This window comes from Coenobita brevimanus, chromosome 79 (genome assembly GCF_032717465.1).
Source record: "Coenobita brevimanus isolate Jiangsu-jjx chromosome 79, ASM3271746v2, whole genome shotgun sequence".
Lineage (NCBI taxonomy): Eukaryota > Metazoa > Arthropoda > Malacostraca > Decapoda > Coenobitidae > Coenobita > Coenobita brevimanus.
In genome coordinates this window covers 35463214-35474274 of record NC_137032.1, presented here as the reverse complement: position 1 = coordinate 35474274, position 11061 = coordinate 35463214, and the positions used below count along the sequence as shown (strand labels likewise).

At 46.5% G+C, this 11061-nt stretch overlaps 1 protein-coding gene across 2 annotated transcripts in view; it reads left to right on the top strand.

Annotated features, from left to right (window-relative positions):
- Positions 1–493: 493 nt before the first annotated feature.
- The window catches only part of LOC145408932 (uncharacterized), a 108094-nt gene continuing 97526 nt past the window's right edge, over positions 494–11061 (top strand). For both annotated transcript variants that reach the window (XM_080279513.1, XM_080279512.1), the window contains exon 1: positions 494–561. The gene's annotated coding sequence lies outside the window, so the exon portion shown is untranslated. The remainder of the gene's footprint in view (positions 562–11061) is intronic.

Here is an 11061-nt window from a genome sequence, read left to right as displayed (position 1 = left end):
AGGGGCGTTGGCGGGAGGAGGGAGGTGAGGGTGGGCGTGGCCAAGCGTCTACCTTGTCTCCCGCGCTTCCCCAAACACTTTCTCCTTTCTAGGCTAAAGTACCATATTATTGCATGTCCTCTAAGCCACACCCGTTAAAAAATCGCCCTTGTTACATTTGTTTGAATACATATTGGGGAAAAAGCGTACTTCTCTTGTAAATCCAGTTTCTCTACCGGCATCACCTGCTTGCGTGGATGGAATAAAAACTAAATTCGGCAGCCAACATGCTCGGTAGATAGGTGAGGTAACTAACGCTATTTTTGCCTCGAACGGGGGTCAAAAACAATAGACAATACATTTAACCTTAATTATCGTCTATTTGCCTCTCCCGCAGGACGTGTAGGATGTCGTAAGAGGAATTAATGAAGGGAAAATAGGGGAGGTTGGACGCGTGTGGCAACCTGGACGCTGGGCCGAGGCGGTAAACTCAACTTCCCCCATACCAGTCCAGGCACAACCTCCGTCCGAATAGGATCTCCTCCTTACACTGCCCGCCTTCGTTGGATTTCGCCGTCTAAGGTAAGGAGGGAATTATTAACAGACCCTTTTATCATCGTATTCCACGTCTGAGATCCCGTGTGGCTCCCAAACCTCGGAAAAAGCAAGGAAAAGTGAAAAAGTGCGTGCAACGAAGACGAAACATTCAGTCTTGGTTTTGCATTCATGTGACTTGTGTTCCGTACCTGGTAATTTTGTTCGGCCCGACCAGTAATTCGGCTGGGGTCGGGGAGAAATGGTGGGGAGGGGAGGAGCGGCGGTATCTTAGTGGTTTATTCTATAGTTTTGTTTTTTTACCCAAAGATGTGTGATGGGTTTTGAATAATTGATGACGGATGGATTTATTTGAAAGTTGGCGGTTTAATTAGGTGTCTGTGGGTTGAACTGGAAAGTATATGGTTTTTTGTAAGTATTTTTGGCCATTAGACAAACCCGGCTAATCTCTGAAGAGGTTTGATGTGGTTTCTTTGTGTTGCGTTTGCGTGGATTCGCGTGCGTTGGAAGGAAAAGGGGGAGTTTGGCGATGGATATTTGTTATATATATATATTTTTTTTACTAGCTGTTCAGAAAGTGCCTGATGTTCAAAATGTGTATGTAAAGTTGCTCAGGTGTTCAGTTGTACAGGAGATGCGTGTAGATTTGTTCAACAGGTTGCGTATGACTTGTTTAGGTGTTCTTAGAGGTGTGTGTGTGTGTGTGTGTGTGTTCATATAGTTCGAGTGTAGTCGTTAGTGTATACATAGTTCGAGTGTGTGTGTGTGTGTGTGTGTGTGTGTGTAGTCGTTAGCGTCTACATAGTTCGAGTGTGTGTGTGTGTGTGTGTGTGTGTGTGTGTGTGTGTGTGTGTGTGTGGTTCAAGGATGTGCGTGTCCTCTAGAAGTCTGCAAGTTCAGGTGTGTGTGAGTTAGTGTGTGTTCTCAAGAAGTGTTATTAAAGTTGGATATGTGTAGACCTGTGTATGTACGTAATCCGTGTACGTATGTGTGCGTGAATAGATGCATACAGCAATTTGAAGTGTGTGTGCAGGTGTAGTGAACCGAGAATGTAAATAGGAGAGGCAGAGTTAGGCAGGACGGGTGGCAGTTAGGCAGGGTGAGGGTGAGGCAGGGTGACTGAGAGAGGAGGAAGGGTGAGGGAGAGGCAGGGTGACTGAGAGAGGAGGAAGGCAGGGTGAGGCAGGAGGAAGGTGCGGTGAGGGTGAAGCAGGAGGTAGGTAGGGTGAGGGTGAGGCAGGAGGGAGGCAGGGTGATGGTGAGGCAGGAAGGAGGTAGGGTGAGGGTGAAGCGGGAGGGAGGCAGGGTGAGGGTGAGGCAGGAGGGAGGAAGGGTGAGGGTGAGGCAGGAGCGAGGTAGGGTGATGGTAAGGCAGGAGGGAGGCAGGGTGAGGGTAAGGCAGGAGGGAGGCAGGATGATGGTGAGCAGGAGGGAGGCAGGGTGAGGGTGAGGCAGTAGGTTGGAAAGGTGAAGGAGGGAGGAAGGGAGGTTAAGTAGAAGGGGGAGGGGGAGGGAAGAGTAAGGGATAGGCAGGAGGCAGTGAGGTTAGGCTAAGGCGGGGGTGAGAGGGGGAGGCAGGGGTGATGAGGTTAGGAAGGATACATGTTGAGGAGAGACGCGTGAGGCAGGGGTGAGGAAGGCAGCTGAGATACCCCTAAGGCAGGAGGGAGGCAGGGGTGAGACGCTTTAGGCAAGGGTGAAATGGGGTGAGTCAAGGCAAGGAGAGAGTGTAAGGCAGGAGTGATGGGGTGAGCAGGGGTGAGAGGGTAAGGTGAGGTGAGGCAGGAATGAGATGGGGTGAGAGGGTAAGGCAGGAGCGTAGTGGGGTGAGGCAGGAGTGAGATGGGGTGAGAGGGTAAGGCAGGAGCGTAGTGGGGTGAGGAGGAGTAAGAGGGTGAGGCAGGACTGAGATGGGGTGAGGAGGAGTAAGAGGGTAAGGCAGGTGGGGTGAGGCAGGACTGAGATGGGGTGAGAGGGTAGCATAAGGCAGGAGCTTAGTGGGGTGAGGCAGGAGTAAGAGGGTAAGGCAGGTGGGGTGAGGCAGGAGTGAGATGGGGTGAGAGGGTAAGGCAGGAGTGGAGTGGGGTGGGGCAGGAACAAGAGGGTAAGGCAGGGGTGAGATGGGTTGAGGCAGGAGTAAGAGAGTGAGGCAAGGGTGAGATGGGGTGAGGCAGGAGTAAGGGGGTAAGGCAGGGGAGGTGAGGTAGTGGGTGAGGCAAGAGGTGAGGCAGGCTAACAAAGGCATGACCCTTGGTAGAGACGGGAAGCCAGGGATCAGGTGACGACGGAGAGAGAGAGAGAGAGGGGATCAGAAGAAAGTAGAGTTTAAATGACGAACGTTTTGCATCAGGGTGAGCGTAGAAGTGAGAGAGAGAGAGAGAGAGGGAGGGAGGGAGGGAGAGAGAGAGGTAAATGTAGATGAGTGCGAGTGGCGAGACAGAACGACAGGGGTGAATTCAAATGAGAGAGAGTGAGTGAGTGAGTCACACCTGTCTGCGCTCACAAAGAAGTCATTTAAGACATTTAATTATCTACATAGTATTGCTCTCTCTCTCTCTCTCTCTCTCTCTCTCTCTCTCTCTCTCTCTCTCTCTCTCTCTCTCAAGATGTGGGAGCTTCTCTAGTGGCGGCCCTGACCTTGTGTCGCTCATTAATTAAATTCGGAAACGTAGTTCACCCCCCGTAGACTTTAACGAAGGCACACCACACTCCATACCACCCTCTCACACCACTCCACACCACATTACACCACTCTTCATACCACACCACTCCACACCACACCATCCTCTCACACCACTCCACACCACACCACCCTCTCTCACACCACGCCACACCACCCTCTCACACCACACCACACCACACCACACCACCCTTTCACACCACGCCATACCACTCCACACCACACCATACCATACCATACCACACCACATCAGACCACACTTCATACCATACCACACCACACTCCATACCACCCCCTCATACCACTCCACACCACACACCACCACACAATCCTCCCCCCACACCACTCCACACCAAACCCGTACTCCCACTGGGTATGGAGCCTTCCTATCACCTCTTCCTTAGCGATTTATTTTTGGATATGGCTGGTTATTATCCTTCTGTACGTTATTTATGCAGAGTATGGCGATATCGGATGGATTTATGTAACAAGAGGAGCATAATGTGTAATAGACTAAATCGCCCAGGAAAAGGTGTTAGGGAGCTTCCTCAGCATAGAAAATACGGGCCCCAATGTTGAAAAAAAATGGAAAATGGAAATGCATAAGCCAAATATTTTTCTGCAATATCTGAAGTCACGGAGTTAGGTGTGTGTGTGTGTGTGTGTGTGTGTGTGTGTGTGTGTGTGTGTGTGTGTGTGTGTGTGTGTGTGTGTGGATTATAAGGGTTAAGCATTTTTTATAGATCTACGTGTGTGTGTGTGTGTTTGTGTGTGTTCATTATACAGTATATGCATTTTTATATAGATCTAAATTGTGTGTGTGTGTGTGTGTGTGTGTGTGTGTGTGTGTGTGCGTGTTGATTATAAGTGTTAAGCATTTTCATATAGATCTACGTGTGTGTGTGTGTTTTAAGTTTTGGCACACTCACCTGTAACTCCTTAAGTAGTGCGACGTCTCCTTTGCCTAATTATCTACCTGAGGATTAATTAAGCATCTTAGACTCCACAGGTAACCACATTTACCTTTCATTATCTTCCTCTCAAGACATCATATTTTTTAAGGTGAATGTAATCGTCTTTAAGGAGTTGAAATAAAAAGAAATGTAATGAGTGCGGAATATTTCTCTCCCAGATTGACTGAAACCGTCGTCTAGTCAATCCTCCCAGCTTAAAAAAAAAAACCTCCTAAGCTTAAAATCTGGCCTGTCTAACTCCTAAGCTGAATAAAATCGTCTGACATCTCACTCCTATCTGTCAATCTCCAGCCAGACGCCATATTTCCGTAAGGGGTGGCCGTTTGTCTTTGAGTTAGTTGTTTGACGGGGAGGGGCACTAACCCTCCGCCAACCCACCTGTTGACATGTAGGGAACACATATGGGTTAGTTATATGGTTACCACCCAGCGTTGAAAATGGTTTCTTGGCTAACAGGAAACCATTAGACTTGTCATTCAATGTAAAGCCACCTGAAAAGGAAAGAAGAGTATTAAAAAGTGACAGGAAAGATGGGAGAAATAGGAAGACAGGAGGGCAGACACGGAGAAAGAATGATATGGGTGAAGGAAGAAATAGGCAGCGCTACATCAAGTGAGTGGATGATGGCCGCCACCACCCATCGCCTTTCTCATTTTCGCCTAAGCTTAAAATCGTCTTGTGTATCAATCCCTCCAGTTCAGAGTTTCTCAAAAAATCACACGGAAAGTCTCTGAAGCTGAATAAAATCGTCTGATCTAACCACATCAAACAATCTCATCTAAGCCCTGTCTAACACCTCGAAAAAATCAGCTGAATAAAATCGTGTGGAGAATCTAAACCCCCCAGCTCTATCTCCTGGGCTGAGGAAAATCGTCTGGAGAGCAAGAATGGAATAGAAGAGGCGTCGTTGGGCTGAAGTGGTTGAGTGGAAAAGTTGGTGTCCATTCTGAGTGGTAATTTTAACCAGGTGGAGACGGTGGTATTGATTTAAAGAGAGAGAGAGAGAGTGTGTGTGGAAAAGGAAATGCAGAGAAGGAGAAGGAAGGTGTGAGAGAGAGAGAGGTTCAGTAGCCAGGAGAGGAAGTAACAGATGGAGAGGTGAGGGGGTCAATGGGTGGATGGGAAGTGGAGGCAGGTGGAGGTGTATATGTGGAGGCAGGTGGAGGTGTATATGTGGAGGCAGGTGGAGGTAGATTTGTGGATTGGGAGTAGGTGGAAGGATAGAGGAGATGAAAGTGGAGGTAGAATGTGGAGTATGAAATAGGGAAGACAGATGTGGCTTGTACGGTAGAGAATTTTTTGTGTGGATTTAGAGGTGGAAGCGAGTGGAGTCAGTACGGAAGGTGGATTAGATAGAAGTAGGTAGAATAGACGCAGGTGGATTTATGAGGGATTGGTAGGTGGCGTTGACAGATAGGTACAGGTGGAAGAGATAAGTGGATCGAAGTGGAGTAGGTGCAAGTAGATGAAAGTGGATTAAATACATCAGTTTTATGTGGAGGTGGAGTTGAGATGGAATTAGTGGAAGGATGTGGAGTAGAGAGATGGAGAGAAGTGGAAGAGAGAGAAGAGTGGATGAAGTTGGAAGAGGGTAGTGCTGAGTGTGTGTGTGTGTGTGTGTGTGTGTGTGTGTGTGTGTGTGTGTGTGTGAGAGAGAGAAAGAGAGAGAGAGAACAGGTGGAAGAGAGAGAGAGTGGAGTCTATGTGCACCTCACCTTTAAGCTCCCACAGACGGCGTGGGTGTCTGGGTGGCGTATGTGCGTTAGTTGCAGGCGTACATGTGCGTTTTTTGGCCGTGTGCGTGTACCTGCTTGCTTGCGTCTGCTTCCTGTCTGCCGCTGCTGCTGAGACCGTGTGTGTGTGTGTGTGTGTGTGTGTGTGAGAGAGATCTGCTTTGATGTGTATGTGATTTTATGTGTGTGTGCATCAGGGCGTGGTATTGTGTGTGCGCATTTGGTGATTTGCTGTGTTGTGTGTGTGCGCGTGCGTGCGTGTGCCTGAGGGTGTGGTGTTGTGTGTGTGCATGTTGAGGGTGTGGTTTCGTGTGCATGTGTGTGTGTGCATTTGACACTGTGTCGTAGTGTGTGTGCGTTTTTGTTGTGTGTGTATTTGTGTTTGATTTTATTTCGCGTGTTTATGCATGATGGTATAGTGTGTGTGTGTGTGTGTGTGTGTGTGTGTGTGTGTGGTTGTTGCTTTCGTGTGCACCACTGATTAATAACTTGCTTTCATGTGTATGTGTGCTCTCATGTGAACGCTGTCATGTGTGCGCAGGAGAGAGAGAGAGAGAGAGAGAGAGAGATTGCTTATCAACACTAACACACCACCCTCCCTGTCCCATCCTCGTCTCCCTTTCCTCCTCCTCCCTTCTCTTCCATTCCCTCCCTTTTCTTGTCCCTTTTGCTCCCTTCCCTTCCATTTCCTCTCTTCCCTTCCCTCCCATCCTTTCTCCTTCCCTTTCCTTCCCTTCCCTTTCATCCCTTCCTTTCCCTCCCATCCTTCCTTCCTTTCCCTTCCCTTCAGTTCCATCTCATTCCTTCCTTCCCTTTCCTTCACTTGATTTCTTCCCTTCCTTCCCTTCCCTTCCATATCCTTTCCCAACTTCATTTCTTCTTTCCTTCCCCTCCTCTCTCCTCACCTTCTTCCCCTTCACATCCACATCTCCCCTCCATTTCCTTCTCCATCACATCATTTCCTTTCTTCTCTTCCCCCTTCCCTCTTCCTCTACCCCCCTCCTCTTTTCTCTCCTTCCCTCCACATCCATTTCTCCCCTCCTTTTCCCACAACATTTTCTCTCCTCCCCTCCCCTCCAGTCTCTTCCCCCTCCACCTCTCTCTCTCCTGGTTCATTTCCCTCAAGTCTATCCCTTCCCTATCCTTCCTCTCTCTCTCTCTCTCTCTCTCTCTCTCTCTCTCTCTCTATGTGATGCCCCGTAGGTATTTCGCCCTTGTAATGTTAGGAATGTAATAACTTCATGTCTTATTAATTATTATTATTATTATTATTATTATATTATTATTATTATTATTACTACTACTACCACCACCACCACCACCACCACCACCACTACTACTACTATTATTATTATTATTATTATTATTATTATTAGGCACCAATATCGTTTAATTGAATTGTTACCCTTCCCACTGCGTCTCTCTTTCTCTAATATTTTTCTTACGTTTCCTAAGCCGATTGAAAGACTAGTATTAGCAAAAATCCTCAGGCTGAATGGGTTAGTGGGGTGATGATGATGATGATGGTGAGGAGGAGGGTGGTGGTGATGATGGTGGTGATGGTGAGGGGAAGGGTGGTGAGGATGGTGACGATAGTGGTGGTGGTGGTGAGGATGGTGAAGATCGTAGTGGTGGTGGTGGTGGTGACGATAATGATGATAGGGATGACGGTCATGGTGATGATGATAGTGATGATGGTGGTAGTGATGACGATAATGATGGTGATAACGATGGTGGTGATAGTGATGATGGTGGTGGTGATGACGATAATGGTGGTGATGATGGTTGTGATGATGTTAGTGATGGTAGTGGTGATGACGATAATGGTGGTGATGATGGCTGTAATGATAGTGATGATCGTGGTAGTGGTAGTGTGAGGGATTGTAGGAAATGGTGTTCGTGATGATGATGGTGTTGATAATGATGACGGTAGTGATGTTAGTGGTGGTGGTGATGATGACAGGTGTGGTGATAGTAGTGATGTAACCCTTTGGCTTCTGAAGGCCTCTCTCAGCTCACGATAAATAATTCTAAAGTCTCGCTAGAGTACTCCCGACCATTAAACAGCTTATTATTATTATTATTATTATTATTATTATTATTATTATTATTGTTGTTGTTATTGTTGTTGCTATTATTATTATTGTTGTTGCTGTTATTATTATTATTATTATTATTATTATTATTATTGTTATTAGTATTGCTATTATTATTCTTGTTCCGGGATTATTATTATTATTATTATTATTATTATTATTATGGTTCAGGTATACCATTTCCAATTTAATTGCCCAAAATTGCCATCTTCATCATGTAACATTAGATTAACACTATAATATGCCGCTAGTCACGAAGAAGTGCTGTGGGAAAGACCTAGATAAGGAAGGCCATTCTCAGTCTTTTTAAAATTCCTGTTAGCTCCCTCAAGGATTTATTTTACCTGTTAATTGGCCACTTAAGAGTCTTCACCTGCAAGGAAGTTAAAGATATGGACAGTGATAATTTCTTAGTATTACCTAAAATCGCGGTGAAAATAGAATAAAAGTGAGAGACTGACGAGGAGAGTGTATGTGAGTGAGGTGGGAGGGGGGAGACGGAAGGGGAGGCCAAGGATGAGATGGAGGGATAGAGTGGAGAGATACCGTATATGAGAGAGAGGGATGTGAGAGTAATAGAGAGTGAGAGATTGACGAGGAGAGTGTGTGTGTGTGAGGTGGGAGGGGGGAGACGGAAGGGGAGGCCAAGGATGAGATGGAGGGATGGAGCGGAGAGGTATATGAGAGAGTGGGGTGTGAGCTGGGAGCAGGGCGGTGAAATGGCGGGGGACATGGCGACGTGGAAGCGATTTGTTTGTGGCCACCCCTTACGGGATTAAGGCAATAGATAGACAGAAAAATAGCTTTGACGTATAAAGTACTTGATGAATAATTTTATGCTTCGATCTTGACATTAATATATCTAAACCCGTCTGTCTTTTCACGGCGGTCGAGAAATTGGTTAAGAAATGGTTTTGTATTATATTTACGGCTGACTCGAAGGATAGCGCTGTTCAGGAAGTACTTAAAATTAAGTATCTGTTTCACACGCGATTTATGCTGATATTACGGAAACTATATCGATATTACGGAAACTGTATCGGTATTACGGAAACTCGATATTACGGAAACTCGATATTACGGAAACTATATCGATATTACGGAAACTGTATCGATATTACGGAAACTTTATCGATATTACGGAAACTATATCGGTATTACGGAAACTGTATCGATATTACGGAAACTTTATCGATATTACGGAAACTATATCGGTATTACGGAAACTCGATATTACGGAAACTATATCGGTATTACGGAAACTCGATATTACGGAAACTATATCGGTATTACGGAAACTATATCGGTATTACGGAAACTATATCGATATTACGGAAACTATATCGGTATTACGGAAACTCGATATTACGGAAACTTTATCGATATTACGGAAACTTTATCGATATTACGGAAACTGTATCGATATTACGGAAACTATATCGATATTACGGAAACTTTATCGGTATTACGGAAACTTTATCGATATTACGGAAACTGTATCGGTATTACGGAAACTGTATCGATATTACGGAAACTATATCGATATTACGGAAACTTTATCGATATTTTCAGCTTGCACAAAAACTCGCAGGTGTCCAATTGGTGACTGAGATGGCGAGGTTGATGTGGTGTGATGGTGTGGTATGAGGTGGTAGTGGTGGGTGGTGTGATGTGGTAGTGATGGTGGATGAGGTGGTGGTGGTGATGTGCTGTGGTGTGGTGGAAGAGGTGGTGGTGGTGATGTGCTGTGGTGTGATGGTGGTGGTGTAGTGTAGTGTGGTGTGTTGTGTTGTGGTAGTGATGTGCTGTGGTTGTAGTAGTGGTGATGATGCTGTGGCGTGGTAGTAGTAGTGGTGGTGGTGTGGTGTGATATGGTGGTGGTAGTGTGGCAAGAGGCAGTTCAGGTCTATCTACTTTAATGTGATCCAAATTTGTCACCTCTACTCTGAGTGCTTAGTTGTAGCACTGGATTAACTAGAATAGGATTTTAGTCACGAAGAAGTGCTATGGAAGGATTGTAGAGCCGTAACACTATCCTCTCTGCCACTGAGCTACGTGAAATAAGCTGCAAATGACGAAAATCTGGGCCAAGTTAAGGTGAAAGAACAGTGTAGTGATGGTGATTCTAGTTGTGTGGTGAATGTGGTGAGTAGTGTGGCGGTGGTGGTGTGGGAAGAAATGATGACTGTTAACTGGTTGTTGTTGTGTGGTGAATGTGGTGAGTTGTGTAGCTGTGGTGCTGTGGGAAGAAATGATATTAACTGGTTGTGGTTGTGTGGTGAATGTGGTGAGTTGTTTAGTGGTGGTGAGGGAAGAGTCAATTAGTGATGAATAATGAGTGGTGACTGTCATTGTAGTTTGGTGTTGTGAAAGTGATGGCAAGTGTGCACTATGTAGACTCCAGAACACACACACACACACACACACACACACACACACACACACACACACACACACACACACACACACACACACACACACACACACACACTTGTTGCCTAAGAAAACATTAGTTGATGTGGTAACTGTGGTGGACGGTTGTGGTAGGTGTGGTGGAGGGAGGGATGTGGCTGTGGTTGGTGTGGTGGAGGGATTGGATGTGGGTGTGGTGGAGGGATTGGATGTGTGTGTGGTGGAGGGATGGATGTGGTTGTGGTAGGTGTGGTTGTGGTGGTAGGGAATGTGGTGAGTCATGGGCTAGTTTCCCCTCTCACGGATCCAGACACACTCCCCTCCTCCCTTCTCCCCTTCACCTTTCCTCCCCCTCCACTTCAGTACTTCTCCCTCCCCCTCCTCTCACGATTTTCCTCCTCCTCCTCACTTCTCCATTTCTCTCCCTGCCTTCCTTTTCGTAGATCCTCCTTCTTTCCTTCTCTCCTTTCTTCCTTCCTCCCTCCTTTCCTCCTCCTCCTCTGCTTTTTCCTCCCTCCCCCTTTTCCATCCCTCTCCTTAGGTTCCTTGTTTCCTCTCCTCCCTTTTCCTTCTCCCCTCCATTCTTCCCCTTCCCTCCCTCACCTTTTCCTTCTCTTCTCCCCTCCCCTCCC